General features: G+C 44.8%; 1 protein-coding gene and 4 pseudogenes across 1 annotated transcript in view; 4 read left to right on the top strand and 1 right to left on the bottom strand.

Annotated features, from left to right (window-relative positions):
* Positions 1-20,404, bottom strand: part of PHEX (phosphate regulating endopeptidase X-linked) — a 433,913-nt gene that overhangs the window by 240,115 nt on the left and 173,394 nt on the right. The window lies entirely within an intron of this gene.
* Positions 13,585-13,703, top strand: LOC135052579 (5S ribosomal RNA; annotated as a pseudogene).
* Positions 13,986-14,104, top strand: LOC135052268 (5S ribosomal RNA; annotated as a pseudogene).
* On the top strand, positions 18,537-18,655 carry LOC135052322 (5S ribosomal RNA; annotated as a pseudogene).
* LOC135051803 (5S ribosomal RNA) lies at positions 18,900-19,018 on the top strand (annotated as a pseudogene).

The raw sequence follows: 20,404 nt of genomic DNA, 5'->3' as shown, positions 1-20,404 counted from the left end.
AACCCGGCTTTAGGGGTTCTTTAACCCCTCCTCAAGAGGGGGTACTGTTAGGTGCCGCGGTCCGCGGCGCCGCCCGGTCTGCTTCCGGGCGACGCTCACGGCCGCCGCACCTCCCTCGCTGCCCAGCACCTAGCAACGCCAGGACGCCGTGCGTACTATAGCCGCCGGGTCCCTGGCAACGGGGACGCCATTGGCGGACCACATTCCCCGTTGCCAGATAAGACTGATTAGTTGTTCGTGCAGCAGGGCAGCTGCACGGCAACTATTAATTAGGGTCTGGGGGCTGGTCTTGCTGGCCCTCCTGTCATTGGCCAGCAGGGCCTTTTTATGGGAGCCAGCACACTGCAGCCTCGCCGGTGATAGCTTCCTGCCTTGCAAAGTTTGTTCCTGGTCAGCTGTATCTGGTCGATCCTGCTCCCTGTGCTCCTGAGTCCTGGAGTTCTGAAGCCGGTCCTGGGAATCCTTCCAGTCCAAGTGAACCTGTTGCAGTCATCTGGGGGTTCTTGCTTATCGGGGTTCTCTCCCGTTTCCGTGAGTAGCGGCTTCTGGTGTTTTTGCTGAGGTTTCCGCTTTTCACTGTCCTCCCCGGTACACGACGGTGCCGTGTGGGGTGTGGACAGTGGTATCTTTTGTTGTTCTTTTCCTTTGGCGGCGTGCCGCACATATATTTAGTTTTAGGGTAGTTAGTAGCCCCTAGCCTTCTGTTGCTTTAGTTAGAGGTCCCCTTGTTATTATCCTGTCTCAGTTAATGCCTTGTCTCACTCTAAGACCTGGGGGCATCGAAGTTGGGCAGACCTAATCCTCCCTTCAAACGCAGCTGCCGTGGGCCCAAGAAACCATAGTCACGCAGGCGTGAACTGACCACACGGGTGAAACAATGGAGGTAGGGTGCTAGGGGCTATTTCCATACCACACCTTATTTCAGCGTCACGTCCTGGTGCTCTGGACTCACTACGCAACATCTCTCCTGTTCTGAGCACCAGGAACGTAACATTATCACCAGCCCAAAAAGAATAAAGAGTTATTTGTATTTGGTGGGCCTTGAGATTCGGTCTCATGAATCCGGCAGTATTAGGACCGAATCCCAGCCAGCTTTTGGCCAACCAGATTCAGGAACTAACTCAGATGGTTCAGGCTCTTACTCTTCGGGTGAGATCGCAGGAAGATATTTTGCGAGCCTCCCTGAGTATGATTCCAGAACCAAAGATGCATCTTCCTCACCGTTTGTCGGGTAACCGAAAGGATTTTTTTAATTTTAAGGAAGCTTGTAAACTTTATTTTCGGTTAAGACCCCGATCCTCTGGTACTGAGTCTCAACGGGTCGGGATTGTGATGTCTTTGCTTCAAGGCGCCCGCAAACCTGGGCGTTTGGGTTAAAAGCCGATGACACAGCCTTGCTATCGGTAGATGCCTTTTTTAAGTCCTTAGGCCTTTTGTATGATGACCCTGACAGAGAAGCATCGGCTGAGAGCCACCTGCGTGCACTAAAGCAAGGGAAAAATCCAGCTTCCGAGTACCGAGTTTCGCCGTTAGTCGAACGACTGTGGCTGGAATGACCCGGCTCTGCGCAGTCAGTTTCGCCTTGGTTTGTCTGAAGTTATTAAAGACAGTCTCCTTCAGTACCCCGCTCCAGAGACTTTAGACAAACTCATGGAGCTTGCTATTAAAATTGATCGTCGTCTCCGGGAGCGGAGGGCTGAAAGAGGAGCTAGTTTCAGGCCTAGTCCATGTGTGTATACTTTCCCTGAGGACGTCGAGGAGCCCATGCAAATGGGTCTCTCCCGGCTGTCCCCAGAGGAAAGAACCAGAAGGCTAAATTCTGGACTCTGCTTGTATTGTGGTGGCAAGGGACATGTCGCGCGCAAGTGCCCGAATAAGCAGGGAAACGCTCTGACCAAGTGAATTGTGAGGGGGTTCACTTGGGTCTGCAATTGATCTCCTCTAATGATTCCTTATTAGTTCCTGTAAAAATTTCCTTTGGTAGTCTCAGTTCGTTGGTGTCGGCCTTCGTCGACAGTGGAGCTGCGGGAAATTTCATGGATCTTGGTTGGGCTCAGGCATTGGGCGTTCCACAGATACCTTTGGATAAACGTATCACCATGCATGGCTTGGATGGTGGTCCGCTTTCTAATGGGGTAATCACTCACCGCACACCTCCAGTACAACTGACAGTGGGGGCCTTACATTCAGAGAAAATCGAGTTTTACCTTACCCATTGTCCGGCAGTCCCCGTAGTTTTGGGTCACCCCTGGCTTGCCTTTCATAATCCCACCATAGATTGGCGGTCTGGGTAGATTTCCCGATGGGGTCCCTTTTGTGTTAAGGAACGTATTTCCCGTCCAGTCCGGGTTGCGGCAGTCACCCCAGAACTTATTCCTTTGGAATATCAGGACTTTGCCGATGTTTTCTCCAAGGGTAATGCGGATATTCTGCCCCCTCATCGGTTCTATGACTGCGCCATTGACTTAGTTCCCGATGCCTCTTTGCCTAAAGGGAGACTATATGCCCTGTCTGGGCCGGAAACTACGGCAATGGATGAGTATGTACAGGAGAGCCTGAAGAAGGGCTTCAATAGGCCCTCGAGATCTCCATTAAGTGCAGGGTTCTTTTTTGTTGAGAAAAAAGATGGGTCGCTCAGACCATGTATTGATTATCAGGCTCTGAATAAGATCTCTGTTAAAAACACCTACCCCTTGCCACTGATTTCGGTACTATTTTATCAGCTCCGTACTGCAGTTATCTTCTCCAAAATTGATCTTAGAGGGGCTTACAATCTCATCCGAATAAAATCTGGGGATGAGTGGAAGACGGCTTTCAGCACATAGTCGGGACATTATGAATACCTGGTGATGCCGTTTGGGCTATCTAATGCTCCTGCTGTATTTCAAGATCTTATTAACGACGTCCTTCGCGACTTTCTAGGAAAGTTCGTAGTCATTTATTTAGACGACATTTTGATTTACTCTGAGTCCTTTGAACAACATATTACCCATGTGCGACTGGTCCTTCAGAGGTTACGGGAAAATCATTTGTACGCCAAATTGGAGAAAAGTGATTTCCACATCACAGAAGTGTCCTTCCTGGGGTATATTATTTCTCCAAAGGGGTTTTTCATGGAACCAAAAAACTCCAGGCAATCCTAAATTGGGCACAACCCACGAACTTAAAAGCAATCCAGCGCTTTTTAGGGTTTGCAAATTATTATTGGCGTTTTATTCATACCTTCTCAGATTTGGTTGCTCCTATTGTGGCATTGACTAAAAAAGGAGCGGACCCTTGCAATTGGTCGCTTAAAGCCAAGTCTGCCTTTCTGGCCTTGAAACAGGCCTTTGTCTCAGCTCCAGTACTCAGACACCCTAACCCGGATCTCCCCTTTATTGTCGAGGTAGATGCCTCAGAGGTTGGAGTGGGGGCTATCCTTTCTCAGGAAGACCCGGAGTCTTGGGAATTACACCCATGTGCCTTCATGTCCAGAAAATTCTCCTCCGCAGAATCCAACTTTGATGTTGGTAATCGAGAATTGTTGGCAGTTAAATGGGCTTTCGAGGAGTGGAGGCACTAGTTGGAAGGAGCAAGGCATACCATTACTGTGTTCACTGACCACAAGATCCTGCAGTATATTGAGTCAGCTAAACGGCTTAATGCTCGACAGGCACGTTGGGCGCTGTTTTTTACTCGTTTCAGGTTTATCATTACATTCAGGCCCGGTTCCAAGAATACGAAAGCTGATGCCCTGTCACGTTGTTTTCTTCCGGTTCACAATAATCACTCGGCTACTACCCCCGTAGTCCCATCGTCTGTCATCCGGGATGGCCTCACTCAGGATTTATTTACACAGCTAGTCCAGCTTCAGCAGCAGGCTCCCAGTGTCACTCCTGCAGATCGTCTCTTCGTCCCTGAATTTCTGAGAGGCACTGTTCTAGCTGAGTTTCATGATAATAAGGTTTCTGGTCATCCGGGTATCACTAAGACCTTGGAATTAATCTCTCGCTCAGTGTGGTGGCCTAATCTTTCTAAAGATGTGAGGGAATTTGTCCGTTCCTGTCAGGTTTGTGCTCAGTACAAGGTATCTCGATCGTTGCCGGTCGGGCAACTCATGCCTCTAGCCATTCCTCTCAGGCCATGGTCACATATATCCATGGATTTCGTGGTGGACCTTCCTCTTTCAGCTGGGTTCTGAGTCATTTTGGTGGTAGTAGACCGTTTTAGTAAGAAGGCCCACTTCATTGCTCTTCCCCGATTACCCTCCGCTCAAGGGTTGGCAGTTTTGTTTCTCCACCATGTCTTCAGGCTCCATGGTTTACCCATGGATATTGTCTCTGATCGGGGACCACAATTCATTGCCCGTTTCTGGAAACGTTTTTGTGCCTCTTTAAATATGAAACTCTCTTTAACATCTGGGTACCATCCACAGTCTAACGGACAAACTGAACGTGTTAATCAGTCATTAAAACAGTATTTACGACTATACTCGGCCAAACTTCAGAATGATTGGTCTGAATTTCTTCCTTTGGCCGAGTTTGCCTATAATAACTCTTGTCATTCTTCCACCAAGGAGTCTCCATTCTTTTCGGTCCTGGGCTTTCATCCTAGAGCCAATTCTTTTTACCCTCATTTTCCAGTCTCTTCGTTGACCTTAACTTCCCGTCTCAGAATCATTTGGAAAAAGGTGCACCTTGCCCTTAAGAAGGCTGCCTTCCGAGGAAAGATTTTTTCAGATAGGTTCCGACGCCCATGCACTTTTAAGGTGGGAGATAAGGTGTGGTTGTCAACCCGCAACATCAAGCTCCGACAACCCTTGGCTAGATTGGGACCCAAATTTATTGGACCGTTCCTTATCGTAAAGAAGGTCAATCCAGTTGCTTTTCGGCTACGCTTGCCTAAATCACTCAAAATTGGCAATACTTTTCATTGTTCCCTTCTGAAGCAATATATTTCTTCCAGGAGATTCCCTCGGAAAACTTCTCAGGGTAGACCTCCGGTGGATGTTCTGGGGCAACAAGAGTTTTTGGTGGAGAAGGTTTTAGATTCCAAAGTTTCTCGAGGCTGGCTGTATTTTTTAGTTCACTGGAAAGACTATAGCCCGGAGGAAAGGTCTTGGGTCCTGGATAAGGATCTACATGCCCCTAAACTTAAGAAATTATTCTTTCAGGAATTTCCTCAGAAACCCGGCTTTAGGGGTTCTTTAACCCCTCCTCAAGAGGGGGTACTGTTAGGTGCCGCGGTCCGCGGCGCCGCCCGGTCTGCTTCCGGGCGACGCTCACGGCCGCCGCACCTCCCTCGCTGCCCGGCACCTAGCAACGCCAGGACGCCGTGCGTACTATAGCCGCCGGGTCCCTGGCAACGCTAGGATGCCGGGCGTCCTCAGCCGCCGGGTCCATGGCAACGGGGACGCCATTGGCGGACCACATTCCCCGTTGCCAGATAAGACTGATTAGTTGTTCGTGCAGCAGGGCAGCTGCACGGCAACTATTAATTAGGGTCTGGGGGCTGGTCTTGCTGGCCCTCCTGTCATTGGCCAGCAGGGCCTTTTTATGGGAGCCAGCACACTGCAGCCTCGCCGGTGATAGCTTCCTGCCTTGCAAAGTTTGTTCCTGGTCTGCTGTATCTGGTCGATCCTGCTCCCTGTGCTCCTGAGTCCTGGAGTTCTGAAGCCGGTCCTGGGAATCCTTCCAGTCCAAGTGAACCTGTTGCAGTCATCTGGGGGTTCTTGCTTATCGGGGTTCTCTCCCGTTTCCGTGAGTAGCGGCTTCTGGTGTTTTTGCTGAGGTTTCCGCTTTTCACTGTCCTCCCCGGTACACGACGGTGCCGTGTGGGGTGTGGACAGTGGTATCTTTTGTTGTTCTTTTCCTTTGGCGGCGTGCCGCACATATATTTAGTTTTAGGGTAGTTAGTAGCCCCTAGCCTTCTGTTGCTTTAGTTAGAGGTCCCCTTGTTATTATCCTGTCTCAGTTAATGCCTTGTCTCACTCTAAGACCTGGGGGCATCGAAGTTGGGCAGACCTAATCCTCCCTTCAAACGCAGCTGCCGTGGGCCCAAGAAACCATAGTCACGCAGGCGTGAACTGACCACACGGGTGAAACAATGGAGGTAGGGTGCTAGGGGCTATTTCCATACCACACCTTATTTCAGCGTCACGTCCTGGTGCTCTGGACTCACTACGCAACATCTCTCCTGTTCTGAGCACCAGGAACGTAACATTATCACCAGCCCAAAAAGAATAAAGAGTTATTTGTATTTGGTGGGCCTTGAGATTCGGTCTCATGAATCCGGCAGTATTAGGACCGAATCCCAGCCAGCTTTTGGCCAACCAGATTCAGGAACTAACTCAGATGGTTCAGGCTCTTACTCTTCGGGTGAGATCGCAGGAAGATATTTTGCGAGCCTCCCTGAGTATAATTCCAGAACCAAAGATGCATCTTCCTCACCGTTTGTCGGGTAACCGAAAGGATTTTTTTAATTTTAAGGACGCTTGTAGACTTTATTTTCGGTTAAGACCCCGATCCTCTGGTACTGAGTCTCAACGGGTCGGGATTGTGATGTCTTTGCTTCAAGGCGCCCGCAAACCTGGGCGTTTGGGTTAAAAGCCGATGACACAGCCTTGCTATCGGTAGATGCCTTTTTTAAGTCCTTAGGCCTTTTGTATGATGACCCTGACAGAGAAGCATCGGCTGAGAGCCACCTGCGTGCACTAAAGCAAGGGAAAAATCCAGCTTCCGAGTACCGAGTTTCGCCGTTAGTCGAACGACTGTGGCTGGAATGACCCGGCTCTGCGCAGTCAGTTTCGCCTCGGTTTGTCTGAAGTTATTAAAGACAGTCTCCTTCAGTACCCCGCTCCAGAGACTTTAGACAAACTCATGGAGCCTGCTATTAAAATTGATCGTCGTCTCCGGGAGCGGAGGGCTGAAAGAGGAGCTAGTTTCAGGCCTAGTCCATGTGTGTATACTTTCCCTGAGGACGTCGAGGAGCCCATGCAAATGGGTCTCTCCCGGCTGTCCCCAGAGGAAAGAACCAGAAGGCTAAATTCTGGACTCTGCTTGTATTGTGGTGGCAAGGGACATGTCGCGCGCAAGTGCCCGAATAAGCAGGGAAACGCTCTGACCAAGTGAATTGTGAGGGGGTTCACTTGGGTCTGCAATTGATCTCCTCTAATGATTCCTTATTAGTTCCTGTAAAAATTTCCTTTGGTAGTCTCAGTTCGTTGGTGTCGGCCTTCGTCGACAGTGGAGCTGCGGGAAATTTCATGGATCTTGGTTGGGCTCAGGCATTGGGCGTTCCACAGATACCTTTGGATAAACGTATCACCATGCATGGCTTGGATGGTGGTCCGCTTTCTAATGGGGTAATCACTCACCGCACACCTCCAGTACAACTGACAGTGGGGGCCTTACATTCAGAGAAAATCGAGTTTTACCTTACCCATTGTCCGGCAGTCCCCGTAGTTTTGGGTCACCCCTGGCTTGCCTTTCATAATCCCACCATAGATTGGCGGTCTGGGTAGATTTCCCGATGGGGTCCCTTTTGTGTTAAGGAACGTATTTCCCGTCCAGTCCGGGTTGCGGCAGTCACCCCAGAACTTATTCCTTTGGAATATCAGGACTTTGCCGATGTTTTCTCCAAGGGTAATGCGGATATTCTGCCCCCTCATCGGTTCTATGACTGCGCCATTGACTTAGTTCCCGATGCCTCTTTGCCTAAAGGGAGACTATATGCCCTGTCTGGGCCGGAAACTACGGCAATGGATGAGTATGTACAGGAGAGCCTGAAGAAGGGCTTCAATAGGCCCTCGAGATCTCCATTAAGTGCAGGGTTCTTTTTTGTTGAGAAAAAAGATGGGTCGCTCAGACCATGTATTGATTATCAGGCTCTGAATAAGATCTCTGTTAAAAACACCTACCCCTTGCCACTGATTTCGGTACTATTTGATCAGCTCCGTACTGCAGTTATCTTCTCCAAAATTGATCTTAGAGGGGCTTACAATCTCATCCGAATAAAATCTGGGGATGAGTGGAAGATGGCTTTCAGCACATAGTCGGGACATTATGAATACCTGGTGATGCCGTTTGGGCTATCTAATGCTCCTGCTGTATTTCAAGATCTTATTAACGACGTCCTTCGCGACTTTCTAGGAAAGTTCGTAGTCATTTATTTAGACGACATTTTGATTTACTCTGAGTCCTTTGAACAACATATTACCCATGTGCGACTAGTCCTTCAGAGGTTACGGGAAAATCATTTGTACGCCAAATTGGAGAAATGTGATTTCCACATCACAGAAGTGTCCTTCCTGGGGTATATTATTTCTCCAAAGGGGTTTTTCATGGAACCAAAAACTCCAGGCAATCCTAAATTGGGCACAACCCACGAACTTAAAAGCAATCCAGCGCTTTTTAGGGTTTGCAAATTATTATTGGCGTTTTATTCATACCTTCTCAGATTTGGTTGCTCCTATTGTGGCATTGACTAAAAAAGGAGCGGACCCTTGCAATTGGTCGCTTAAAGCCAAGTCTGCCTTTCTGGCCTTGAAACAGGCCTTTGTCTCAGCTCCAGTACTCAGACACCCTAACCCGGATCTCCCCTTTATTGTCGAGGTAGATGCCTCAGAGGTTGGAGTGGGGGCTATCCTTTCTCAGGAAGACCCGGAGTCTCGGGAATTACACCCATGTGCCTTCATGCCCAGAAAATTCTCCTCCGCAGAATCTAACTTTGATGTTGGTAATCGAGAATTGTTGGCAGTTAAATGGGCTTTCGAGGAGTGGAGGCACTAGTTGGAAGGAGCAAGGCATACCATTACTGTGTTCACTGACCACAAGATCCTGCAGTATATTGAGTCAGCTAAACGGCTTAATGCTCGACAGGCACGTTGGGCGCTGTTTTTTACTTGTTTCAGGTTTATCATTACCTTCAGGCCCGGTTCCAAGAATACGAAAGCTGATGCCCTGTCACGTTGTTTTCTTCCGGTTCACAATAATCACTCGGCTACTACCCCCGTAGTCCCATCGTCTGTCATCCGGGATGGCCTCACTCAGGATTTATTTACACAGCTAGTCCAGCTTCAGCAGCAGGCTCCCAGTGTCACTCCTGCAGATCGTCTCTTCGTCCCTGAATTTCTGAGAGGCACTGTTCTAGCTGAGTTTCATGATAATAAGGTTTCTGGTCATCCGGGTATCACTAAGACCTTGGAATTAATCTCTCGCTCAGTGTGGTGGCCTAATCTTTCTAAAGATGTGAGGGAATTTGTCCGTTCCTGTCAGGTTTGTGCTCAGTACAAGGTATCTCGATCGTTGCCGGTCGGGCAACTCATGCCTCTAGCCATTCCTCTCAGGCCATGGTCACATATATCCATGGATTTCGTGGTGGACCTTCCTCTTTCAGCTGGGTTCTGAGTCATTTGGGTGGTAGTAGACCGTTTTAGTAAGAAGGCCCACTTCATTGCTCTTCCCCGATTACCCTCCGCTCAAGGGTTGGCAGTTTTGTTTCTCCACCATGTCTTCAGGCTCCATGGTTTACCCATGGATATTGTCTCTGATCGGGGACCACAATTCATTGCCCGTTTCTGGAAACGTTTTTGTGCCTCTTTAAATATGAAACTCTCTTTAACATCTGGGTACCATCCACAGTCTAACGGACAAACTGAACATGTTAATCAGTCATTAAAACAGTATTTACGACTATACTCGGCCAAACTTCAGAATGATTGGTCTGAATTTCTTCCTTTGGCCGAGTTTGCCTATAATAACTCTTGTCATTCTTCCACCAAGGAGTCTCCATTCTTTTCGGTCCTGGGCTTTCATCCTAGAGCCAATTCTTTTTACCCTCATTTTCCAGTCTCTTCGTTGACCTTAACTTCCCGTCTCAGAATCATTTGGAAAAAGGTGCACCTTGCCCTTAAGAAGGCTGCCTTCCGAGGAAAGATTTTTTCAGATAGGTTCCGACGCCCATGCACTTTTAAGGTGGGAGATAAGGTGTGGTTGTCAACCCGCAACATCAAGCTCCGACAACCCTTGGCTAGATTGGGACCCAAATTTATTGGACCGTTCCTTATCGTAAAGAAGGTCAATCCAGTTGCTTTTCGGCTACGCTTGCCTAAATCACTCAAAATTGGCAATACTTTTCATTGTTCCCTTCTGAAGCAATATATTTCTTCCAGGAGATTCCCTCGGAAAACTTCTCAGGGTAGACCTCCGGTGGATGTTCTGGGGCAACAAGAGTTTTTGGTGGAGAAGGTTTTAGATTCCAAAGTTTCTCGAGGCCGGCTGTATTTTTTAGTTCACTGGAAAGACTATAGCCCGGAGGAAAGGTCTTGGGTCCTGGATAAGGATCTACATGCCCCTAAACTTAAGAAATTATTCTTTCAGGAATTTCCTCAGAAACCCGGCTTTAGGGGTTCTTTAACCCCTCCTCAAGAGGGGGTACTGTTAGGTGCCGCGGTCCGCGGCGCCGCCCGGTCTGCTTCCGGGCGACGCTCACGGCCGCCGCACCTCCCTCGCTGCCCGGCACCTAGCAACGCCAGGACGCCGTGCGTACTATAGCCGCCGGGTCCCTGGCAACGCTAGGATGCCGGGCGTCCTCAGCCGCCGGGTCCATGGCAACGGGGACGCCATTGGCGGACCACATTCCCCGTTGCCAGATAAGACTGATTAGTTGTTCGTGCAGCAGGGCAGCTGCACGGCAACTATTAATTAGGGTCTGGGGGCTGGTCTTGCTGGCCCTCCTGTCATTGGCCAGCATGGCCTTTTTATGGGAGCCAGCACACTGCAGCCTCGCCGGTGAAAGCTTCCTGTACGCTGTTCCTGCCTAGCAAAGTTTGTTCCTGGTCTGCTGTATCTGGTCGATCCTGCTCCCCGTGTTCCTGAGTCCTGGAGTTCTGAAGCCAGTCCTGGGAATCCTTCCAGTCCAAGTGAACCTGTTGCAGTCATCTGGGGGTTCTTGCTTATCGGGGTTCTCTCCCGGTTCCGTGAGTAGCGGCTTCTGCCGTGTGTTGCGGCCTAGGCCGCTTAATCCTAGCGTTTGTTTTGTACTGGTGTTTTTGCGGAAGGTTCCGCTTTTCACTGTCCTTCCCGGTACATGACGGTGCCGTGTGGGGTGTGGACAGTGGTATCTTTTGTTGTTCTTTTCCTTTGGCGGCGTGCCGCACATATATTTAGTTTTAGGGTAGTTAGTAGCCCCTAGCCTCCTGTTGCTTTAGTTAGAGGTCCCCTTGTTATTATCCTGTCTCGGTTCACGCCTTGTCTCACTCTAAGACCTGGGGGCATCAAAGTTGGGCAGACCTAATCCGCCCTTCAAACGCGGCTGCCATGGGCCCAAGAAGCCATAGTCACGCAGGCGTGAACTGACCACACGGGTGAAACAATGGAGGTAGGGTGCTAGGGGCTATTTCCATATCACACCTTATTTCAGCATCACATCCTGGTGCTCTGGACTCACTACGCAACATCTCTCCTGTTCTGAGCACCAGGAACATAACACAATCCAAATCTGTCCTTAAACCCACTTCAAAGTTTTATCCCTTAGAATCTAAGGGACACAATGTTGGCATGTTCTATGAACTGGTGAAGAAGGACCTCTGTGACTGTCACATTCCATCAATTAAGGAGAAGAATCTCACCAATAGGGAGACTGAAGCCATCAAACGATTACAGGAAAATAAGAATGTAGTCATAAAAGCGGCTGACAAGGGGGGGTTGGTTATTATGGATAGGGAAGCCTATACCATAGAAGCAAACAGACTACTAGGAGATCGATCCTCATATATCTCACTGCCCAATGACCCTAAAGAAACCTTCATCGAAGAACTAAGAATAATGCTTTTAAAGGGTTTTAGACGTGAAATTATCACAAAAGAGGAGTACCAGTATCATTTAAATTCCAACCCCACTACCCCCATTTTTTACTTTCTCCCTAAAATACATAAATCGTTGGTCAATCCCCCAGGTAGACCCATAGAGGCAGGGATTGATTCTCTGACCTCACACGTCTTAGAGTATGTGGACATTTTTTTGAGAAAGTATGTGGTGGAATTACCAGCATACCCGAAGGACACTACATCAGTCCTAAACTTAATGGAAACCCTTCAGTGGAAGGACACATACAGATGGGCCACAATAGATGTGCAGTCTTTATATACCTGCATAGAACATGAGAAGGGTATTGAGGCCTGTAATGAATTCCTCAGCAGAGACCATCTTATCACAGAAGAACATAGACTTTTTATATGTGATCTTATGCATTTTATATTGAAGCATAATTATTTTAAATTTTTAGATGGGTTTTACCTCCAGATTTGTGGTACATCGATGGGTACTATATTTGCACCCAGTGTCGCTAATCTTTTTATGGGACAATGGGAGAATAGATACATTTTTACAAATAACCCGTATCAAAACAATATCATTTTTTACCAACGTTATATTGATGACATTTTAATTGTATGGGAAGGAGATCAGCCAAGTTTTAAAGAATTTTTAACGTACATCTCGGAAAATGACATGAACCTCAGCTTCACGGCCAAAGAAGACAGTGAGAGGATGGAGTTCCTAGATGTAGTGTTGACACACTCAGACAAAGAAATCATCACGAGTAACTTCATCAAGAAAGTGGATATGAATAGTTACGTGCAGTATTGGAGTAACCATCGACAACAGTGGAAGGACAATATTCCTTTTTCTCAGTTCAACAGGATAGCACGCAACTGTAAAACCAATGAGGACAGAGATACCCAACTTGAAGTTTACAAAGAAAGATTCAAGGAGAAGGGTTACCCGACACAACTCCTGGAAGGAGCCACTACTAGAACCAAAGGCCTTGAAAGACGGGATTTGTTAAAATACAAGTCTAAAGAAAACAAAGAAGATACATTTAAATTCATAACCACATGCAATAGACATGAGAAACTCATTCAACAAACCCTTAAAAAACATTGGCATATCTTGCTGATGGACCCCATCTTGAAGGACTACCTTACTAAGGAACTAAAATTGGTCTTTAGAAAATCCCAAAACCTGAAGGACCTGTTGGCACCTAGCATGTTACGGAATCTCGAACCAAGAAATACCATGCCTAAATGTGTGGGCAGTTTTAAATGTGGCAAATGCAACATCTGCAAATTTTACCACCAGAACAGGAAATCTTTCTGTAACTCCAATACTAACAAAGAATACCGGATTAAACAGTTTATCAATTGTAACACTGTAATATATCTCTTGGAATGCCTATGCAAAATGAAGCACATCGGCAAAACTAAAAGGGCATTGAAACTTCGCATCCAAGAACACATCAGGAACGTAAGGAACAAAGTTTTAACACATGCGGTATCAAGACACTTTCATTAGTGCCATAACTCAGACCCGGAGGCATTAACTTACAAAGGCATTGAACTGGAGGCTATAGGAGATAGAGGCGGAGATCTTTCCAACCTCCTTTCAAGGAGAGAGATGTTCTGGATCTACGAACTGAACACTCTTCATCCTGATGGGTTTAATGAAGGATATGAGATAGCACCCTTCTTGTAATGTAAGCATCCTTCTTTCACATGTTCTTTCATCTCCCCTTCTTATTAAAACTGTATCCATATCACTTGACCATTATTACAGCCATACCACGCTGGATAGGCCCAATCCCGGCCGGTGTTGGAAGCGAAGCAGCGTTGGGCCTGGCCAGTACCTGGTTGGGGGACCTCCAGGGGAGACCAGGTGCAGTATTTACAAGGTTTTAACAGTTATGTTAGAACCGCCTCAATTTCACTCAAATTATTTTTTTTAAAACAAAAAATCTTTTGAATTATGATATTTGACAACATCCAGTTGGTAACACAATTTTTCATCCAATATCCTCCTAAACCATGCGTATCTCTTGACACCTTGGCCTATAGTTACAAGCCCTTCCTTCTAAATGATTTGTTCCACCAAGATTATCTCCACCCATATTTGGAGGATGACTCATATATACACGGACATCTATGGGCCCCACTTACGACTCCATATTGTCATTACAATCATACCATCTTGGGGACGCCCAATGCCGTCTGATCTTGGAAGCTAAGCAAGCTTGGGCCCAGCCAGTACAAGGATGGGGGACCTCCTTGGAAGATCGGGTATTGTAAAAACAAAGATGCTGGAGGAGTTCTGTGGGAATGCTCAAATGGCTGTTTTTATACACATTTTTACCCCTACCCTGTGTTTACCACCAAGAATTCTGTTCCAGTATTAATTGTGAACAGTGTCCTAATGTAACTATATAAAAAATAGCCCATCGAAAAATCTGGTCCACTGATGATTATATACATTTATTTTATGAATCTATTGTCAGATTAAAACATACAATTGTATTGATATTGTGCTAATATAACTTCATTCTCATCACTTGTATTTTCCCATTGTCTCTTGTTCTATGTATTCCGAAATCAAGATGGAGCTGGACTTAAAATATGCAGAACATTGATCTCAAGCAACCAGCTCCGGTAATTAGTATGGACTTGAACTCCAAAAGTATGGCCGCCGCTAATGCTGAAAATTGAGGACAAAAAATGGCTGCCGGAGATCTGTGTTACCTTGGTTACACATACTAATGTGGTACTTGCATTGAAGATAAGTGTAAGCGGTATAAATACATTCCGCCACACGTAGCCGACGCATGCGCACCCGGCCGCTAAGGACACCGGATGTGGGGCGGATGTGACGCCGCGGACGCCCCGGACAGGAAGTTCGCAGCTCTGTGACTTTCTTCTCACTTTATGAACATTCTGTTTGTTTTTTTAGCTTAAATTCACAGGATTATATACCCCTATTAATACACCTGTAATAATTGTGCACTATAATTCTATATTGAACAATTACAAACACTTCACTCAATTAATTACAGGAAGTGATGCACACATCACTTCCTCTCTAGCTGAGTATATATATATGGTCTGTCTCTAGCCTTAGATCACCCCTTGATGAAGTCCAGATAGGACGAAACGCGTTGGGTGCTGCCTTGATCTTACCTCACTTATCAAAAGTTAAGATACTCTTACTCCTCTTTTTACAATTGATTTTTAAAATATTTTTTTATTTTTGGTATATTTTATGTCCTATGTCTTTCTTATATACATTTTTTCTTTGTACATGTTTTTTTAGTATTTTAGCTATATGCTATCTCTTTTTGCAAAGATTTTTAACTCCGTTTTGTTTTAGTGCTATATAATAAATTTGTATCATTTTTCACAATCACCTTGCTTTGTTACAATTGTCTAGCACCATTGGTCGCTTTCAATACCTCATTTTCTGTTCACATATATATATATATATATATATATATATATATATACATATATATAATGTACGTATGTACGTACGTACCTATAAATATATATACAGTATGTATGTGTGTGTGTATATGTATATATGTGTATATATATATATATATATATATACACACACACACCACGTAAATCCTGCATTTGTCCTTGCCCATGTGTTATTGCCTGATAACAGGTGATTTACCACAAGGTAAAAACAGGCTGTAATTGGATAGCCTGGAGCAATATGTCAGTGTTAATAGGGTTCCTAGAGGGCTTAGGATATCCAAACAGCCCACCTTTGGTTTGGACAATCAGGATTTTATGAAGTAGTGGGACAATACATTACACAACTGTTCCATTAACCTTATGAGACTATTAATAGCGGAAAAGAAAAGAAATGTATCATCTCAGCACTGGAAATAGAGATTAAAGAGGCTGAGAGTAAAATGGAGGTCCATAAGGACAAAGAGGACTTCAGAATTAATGAAAAAGTTCTAAATAAAAAACTGGAATGCATAGAGGAGGAGGTGAACAAGAACAAGGAAAGGAAATTTGCTAGAGACAGACAGGATTACGAGAACAACACGGTGAAAAACTGGAGTCGGTTCAATAGAGGAGGACAACAGGAGCCGAAAGGAAAGAGGGAGTATTGGCAGTCCATCCCCCAAAAAACGAGAAGCTCCAGAACAAACATGAGGGGAACTCAGGTGAATCCGATCAGAACCACCAATAGATTCTCAACACTACAGAGATTGGACTCCAATACAGAGGAGTCTTTTTTATCACAAGGCACAACTCAGCACCATCGAGATACGGCAAGGACAACCGAAAGATGGAAAACCACCAATGCATCACCACGGAAAAGAAGGCTCGAAGAAGAAGTGAATGCCGTGGGAGTAGGAGGGAAAAGCCTATTCAAAAGACGAAACCTGCAGTAGAACCCCCAACATCAAAAGGCATCTTCAACCTCTCAAGCCACGTACTGATAAACCATGAAACCACGCTGCTAAACAAAGGTCTATCATTTGCACCCACGAAGGGAATGAAGAAGTTTGATGTTTTCATAGACTTGAACAAATTCATACGGAAAATCACCCTCAAACGCCATTTCCTTAAAAAAGAAGATGCGGTTATACAAAATTATGAACAATCTAAATCCGGCCTAAAACCCACTTCAAAGTATTACCCCCTTGAATCCAAGGGACATAATGTGGGCCTGTTCTGTGAATTAGTAAAGAAGGACCTCTGCGATGCTAACATCCCACCAATCAAGGAAAGAAATCTCACAAATAGAGAAACGGAAGCCATCAAATGACTACAGGAAAATAAGAATATAGTCATAAAAGCGGCTGATAAAGGGGGGGGGTTGGTTATTATGGATAGGGAAGCCTGTACCATAGAAGCAAACAGATTACTGGGCGATAGATCCTCATACATTCCATTATCCAATGACCCCAAGGAGATCTTTGTGGAGGAATTAAGATTAATGCTCTTAAAGGGTTTTAGATGTGAAATAATTACTAAAGAGGAGTACCAGTATCTTTTAAATTCCAACCCCACTACCCCCATCTTTTATTTTCTCCCTAAAATACATAAATCCCTGGGCAATCCCCTGGATAGACCCATAGTGGTGGGGATCGACTCCGTGACCTCGCATCTCTCAGAGTATGTAGACATATTTCTAAGAAAATATGTGATGGAACTGCCGGCATATCTGAAGGACACTACATCAGTCTTAAACTTGATGGAGACTTTCCAGTGGAAAGACACATATAGATGGGTCACAATAGACGTGCAATCCTTATACACTTGCATAGAGCACGACAAGGGGATTGAAGCTTGCAATGACTTCCTCAGTAAGGACCATCTAATCACAGAGGACCACAGACTTTTTATATGTGAACTCATGGATTTTATATTGAAACACAATTATTTTAAGTTTTTAGATGGGTTTTATCTCCAGATCTGTGGAACAGCGATGGGGACTATCTTTGCACCCAGCTTCGCCAATCTTTTTATGGGACAATGGGAGAATAAGTATGTTTTTACAAATAATCCGTATCAGCATAATATAATTTTTTATAAATGTTACATTGATGATATTTTAATTGTGTGGGAAGGAGACCAGCCGAGTTTTAAAGAATTTTTAACACACATTTCGGATAACAGCATGAACCTCAGCTTCACGGCCACAGATGATACCGAAAGAATTGAATTCCTGGACCTGGTATTAACACACTCAGGTAATGAAATCATCACGAGCAATTTCATCAAGAAGGTAGACATGAACAGCTATGTGCACTACAGGAGTAATCACCGACAACAGTGGAAAGACAATATTCAATTCTCCCAGTTTAATAGAATAGCAAGTAACTGCAAGAATAGTGAAGACAGAGATCTACAACTGGAGGTATACAAAGAAAGATTCAGGGAAAAGGGGTACCCTGTGCAACTCCTGGAAGGAGCTACCATTAGAACAAAAGGTCTAGAAAGAGGAGAACTTTTAAAATACAAATCCAAGGATAGTAAGGAGGATACTGTCAAATTTATTACCTCCTATAACAGGCATGAGAACCTTATCAAGCAAACACTCAAGAAACACTGGCATATTCTGCTAATGGACCCTATTTTGAAAGAATACCTCACTAAGGAACCAAAACTGGTTTTTCGAAAATCCCAAAGCTTAAAAGACCTTGTGGCACCCGGTATGCTAAGGAATCCTGAAGCAAGGAACACCATGCCAAAATGTGTGGGTAGTTTCAAATGTGGTAAATGTAATATCTGCAAGTATCTTCATCAGAACAGGAAATCTTTTTACAACACTAATACCAATAAAGAATATCGTATCAAACAGTTTATAAACTGTAACACACCATCAGTGATATATCTTCTAGAATGCCCGTGTAGTACATTGGCAAAACCAAAAGAGCTCTGAAACTTCGCATCCAAGAACATATCAGAAATGTAAAGAACAAAGTCCTAACACATGCAGTATCAAGACACTTCCACCAATGCCACAATTCGGACCCTGAGGCACTAACATACAAAGGTATCGAACTGGTATTCCTGGGAGAAAGAGGAGGAGATCTCCAACCTCCTTTCTAGGAGAGAGATGTTCTGGATTTATGAATTGAACACCCTCCATCCAGATGGCTTCAATGAAGGATACGAGATAGCACCCCTCTTATAATGTAAGCCCTCCCCTTTACTATTTCCTTTCCTTTTTTCATTCCAAATCAGACCTCTGTCTCCTAATTATTACAGCCATACCAAGCTGGACATGCCCAATTCCAGCCGATCTTGGAAGTGAAGCAGTGTTTGGCCTGGCCAGTGCCTGGTTGGGGGACCTCCAGGGGAGACCAGGTGCTGTAATTTGAAAAGGATTTATAAGAGACCTTAATTACCGAATTTACCCTATCTCAAGTTCACCTATTCCTTTTCGATCCTTAAGCACGCCTCACTGTCACTTCGATCTCTGTAGATTATGTCTACTTCCACTTGGTTCTCTGACCTATGATATAGATTTTGTTATATCACTTTTTAAAGAAGTATTCAGGTTCTGCTATTAACTCTTTGTATATACGGACACCTATGGGATCTTTCCATGATTCCACATTATTATTACAATTATACCATCCTGGAGACGCCCAATGCCATCTGATCTTGGAAGCTAAGCGAGGTTGGGCCCGGCCAGTACAAGGATGGGAGACCTCCTTGGAAGATCGGGTGTTGTAAACATAAGGATGTTGGAGGAATGCTCTAAATGACTGTGTGTATATACGTACTCAAGTTTTGGAACTTTGCCTTCTGCTGTTCTTCTTATCAATCTATTTGTCTAAATAGATTTCACAGCGTATGTGAATTTTTAGGGATTTATATCCCAATTGCAGACTATGGTCCCAGCTGTCCCTTGATCGTATTCTCTCACCCTGTAGTAGTGACTATTATTATAAAATCAACCCGTCCAGCATATGTATATATATATATTTTATACCTCTCTCTATTCCATTTATTACTCTTCTATATATATTAAAATTTATTTTATATATACGGCTACTCTATAACATTAACTTGATGTTCCATACAATGTATATCAATACTAAATGGAAATACCGAGACACTTTAGTGCATTGGATATATTTGAATTACGCTACTCTAATCCTTGATCCCATCCTCTTTTATTTTTACATATTGCACACTTGACATGGAGCGGATTAGTGAATGGGCCAAGAACTGGATCCAAGCGTAAAGTAATTATCATGAAAATCTCCTAAGTAGTTCATTTGGACTCCAAAAACATGGCTGCCGCAAAAGCTGTGGACTTTGACCTAATAGAAAATGGCCGCCGGAGGATCCCGTTCTGCTAACACCAGCCCAGACAGGATATGAACATGCCAGCCGCATAGGAGACACATACTTCCGCCACACGAGACCAATGCATGCGCACTCTGAAGAGCTGGATACCGGACGTGGGGCGGATATGACATCACACACAGCCCGGACAGGAAGTCCGCGGCTCTGCACTTTCTTTATGTTTTATTGATGTTTCACTGTGTGTTTTAACTTTGTTTTGCACTAATTAAGGTTCTCATTAATACAATTGCAATAATTTGATAACCAATATGTAATTTGGACATCTTTGATCACTTTTGCTAATTAATTACAGGAAGTGATGCGTACATCACTTCCCCCTCAGGATGAGTATATATATATATATATATATATATATATATATATATGGTCTGTCTCTAGTCTCAAATCACCCCTTGATGAAGTCCAGATAGGACGAAACGCGTTGGGTGCTGCCTTGATCTAACCTCACTTACTAAAAGCTAAGATATTTTACTCCTCTTTTTTATTTTTGAATGCTATTTTTAAAATTTTTATCTATATACCTTTTATGTCGAATGCTGCTTCTTTTATGTTTTATGTTTTTCTGCCTTTTTATAAGTCCGACATGTTTATATTAGCGTGTATGCTTTTATACTCAGTATTGTTTTAGTGTTTTCCATTGCAATAAATTTGTATATACCTTGTATACTACCGCCCAGCTCTGGTATTGTTTGGCACCATTGGTCGCTTTTTACTATCTCACCTTCCATCCACATATATATATATATATAC

The sequence above is a fragment of the Pseudophryne corroboree genome, chromosome 2 (genome assembly GCF_028390025.1).
Source record: "Pseudophryne corroboree isolate aPseCor3 chromosome 2, aPseCor3.hap2, whole genome shotgun sequence".
NCBI classification, from domain to species: domain Eukaryota; kingdom Metazoa; phylum Chordata; class Amphibia; order Anura; family Myobatrachidae; genus Pseudophryne; species Pseudophryne corroboree.
Note: the sequence above shows the minus strand (reverse complement) of the source record. Positions and strands in the feature narration are given on the sequence as shown.